This window comes from Egretta garzetta, unplaced genomic scaffold (genome assembly GCF_000687185.1).
Source record: "Egretta garzetta isolate BGI_Z169 unplaced genomic scaffold, ASM68718v1 scaffold118, whole genome shotgun sequence".
NCBI classification, from domain to species: Eukaryota; Metazoa; Chordata; class Aves; order Pelecaniformes; family Ardeidae; genus Egretta; species Egretta garzetta.
Window position 1 is genome coordinate 491,739 of NW_009260484.1, and position 2,487 is coordinate 494,225.

At 40.2% G+C, this 2,487-nt stretch overlaps 1 long non-coding RNA gene across 2 annotated transcripts in view; it reads right to left on the reverse strand.

Moving 5' to 3' along the window:
* LOC118452826 overlaps positions 1 to 2,487 on the reverse strand; it is an 11,521-nt gene continuing 9,034 nt past the window's right edge. The window contains exon 3 of one of the 2 annotated variants that reach the window (XR_004842684.1): positions 1 to 46. This is a non-coding gene — a long non-coding RNA (uncharacterized LOC118452826). Of the gene's footprint in view, positions 50 to 2,487 lie in introns of both variants that reach the window. The other variant, XR_004842683.1, reaches the window with a different exon arrangement.

Below are 2,487 nucleotides of genomic sequence, written 5' to 3' on the forward strand. Positions count from 1 at the left end.
AGAGTGCTTGGATCCGTATCTTCCACCGGCTCTTTTGCTGCATGATCTGCTGGAAATAAGAAAGCTTTATCACTGCATAATCCTCAAAATATTTCTGTCTGGCAATTCATATTTTGCTTCCTTATCTGACCAAGATAAAGCACACTGTGCTGCCATTACGTGCATTATGTCAAGTTACATTTTCACAAGAAAATATGACAAACTAAGAAATGTCAGAGCTACTAGCACATAGATTAGAAACAGCTACACGCAACAAGGAAACCCAACTCCAAGCTAACAAAAGCTAGACTGAAATGAAGATTCTAAATTAGTTTTAGTTAAAAAAAAAAAAAAACCACAAAACAATTCAGCAATAAAGAATAAAATCCAGTAAATCTGCTAAAAACTAAGTTTTGTTCTCTGAGTGGAAGCACTCTGTTTTTTCCTTAGAGCAGTAATTCAAACAGTAAACATACCCACTACAATAAAAATTAATGCTATAATAACCAGCAGGCTGTAGTACAAAACCTAAGAAAAAAATATATTTGAGGTAAACATTAATTATTTGTATACAATATTCATAAACTTTAATTATATTAGCATCAAAAGGATACAAAAATAAGTCTTCAAAGCACTTGCAGGTGAATCATTAAATGTCAACCCCTCTGCACCAATGGTTAAACTGATAAATAATAGTGGGGTGCTGACCAAAAGTGCACAGAGAATCTGAAACAAATTTCATACAGAAGTCAGGATTCGCACCACCACTCCTGTAATTTAACATCATCGTGCCATTTCCTCGAGGAACCTCTTCTTCTTCTAAGTATCATGTTTTTAAAAACAGAAAAGTATTTTAAATTATGTTGCAGGATTTTCACTCCATTCTTGTCAGTCTCATTCTAAAAGTCCCTATACTTACTACAAGAACACATTAAATATTTTCAACCACAACCAGAAGGAGGTGGTTGGAATCAATATTTGGTGATTACCTTCCCCCAAATATAGAAATAAGTGCATTTTAGAACACAATTTAGTCCCAGAAACAAATTACAAAATTCCCAGTATAAATACTGAGCCCCAAAACAGCACAGAAGTTACACAGACACTATTCTAACCAACTCAAATTTAGCTCAATTGTTTATTTTGGGGCCTGCTCCTACAAATCAATACAATAGAACAACAAGCTAAAGCATAAGATGACACAAGACAGTAAAATAAACAGGCCTGAAAATAAAAAAGGTTGCAGTAGTGGGACAGAAGCAGCCCCAGGGCTCCAGGCCAGAGATATTCTCCCTCCTGCTTCTGCGAAGCAGCCCCATCAGCAGCAGGTCCTGCATGACCAGCGCGTTGCCCAGCCCCCCTCTGCAATGACAGGAAGAGCCTTTCTCAGTGCTAGTGCCCGCAGGAAGACCACACACATTCTCCAGGCAGGTGGCGCACAGTCAGAGGGGTCAGATCTACAAGGCTGGAGCACAGCCTTTGCACACAGACATGCTGAATGTTTCAAAAAGGCAGAGGTGTTTGAAATTTCAGATGAGCGTGTCCACACTGCAATGCAAAGCTCAGGAAGACACAGGCAGAAGAGGGAAAAAAACCCAAATCAAAACCCCGTATTCTTGTCACACATACCCTTTTTGGTAAATATTAAATCCCTGCTCCAGAAACATGGTATTAACAGAACGTTCTGGATAAAGACTTCCCTGATGGCAAGGGCCAGCACAAACCACCATAAGCTTCTCAACTCAAATGCAGAGAAGATGGCAGTCAGACTGGGATATGAGAAAATACAGAAAGCTAGCATACGACACTGCATGAAAGTAGGGGCAAAAATGGAGGATCCAAGTGGGAACTGTATCCGAGAGCTGCAAAAAAAATGGAAAGGGAGCTGGGGCAAAGAGAGAAGCCCACCCTGTAAAGGAACACTGGAAAAGGAGAGGTACTGGGAGCCAAAGAAAGGCTCCAGGGAAGAAGGCCATTCCAGGCATGTTTCTCTGCTGTCAGCAAAGGCCGAACAAACCCAGTGTCAGCTTGTTCTGGAGGCCTTATAGCTCCTCCTTATGGATTCTTGGCTGAGTTAATTTTTTTTTTTATTTTTATTTTGCCCTTGTAATATAAGAGGAACCTAAGGTAGATGAAAGCAGACCCCATAGAAGGTCACGCCCAGGTGAACTTTGGTGGCTACTGTAGCTATGGTAAGGGCTTTTATTTATTTTCTGTCACACCTCCAAGATACAGCCAAGGTACATTGCAACACTGATAATTATCTACTTTCCACAATCCAGAGGGAAGCACTGAAAAAATGGGAGAAGCTCCAAGAATATGGGCCTTTGAAGTAAGGATTTGATAGACTCCAAGGTGACCCTACAAGAGGTGATGGGGTACAGGATGGTATTCAATTGACTCCAGCTTTCTAGGTCTCACACAGAAACACAGTCACCGCGAAATCTGTGACTCTGCATCTTTTTTGCTTAGTATTCATCCTGAAAAATATTTTTAAACTGTATTTCT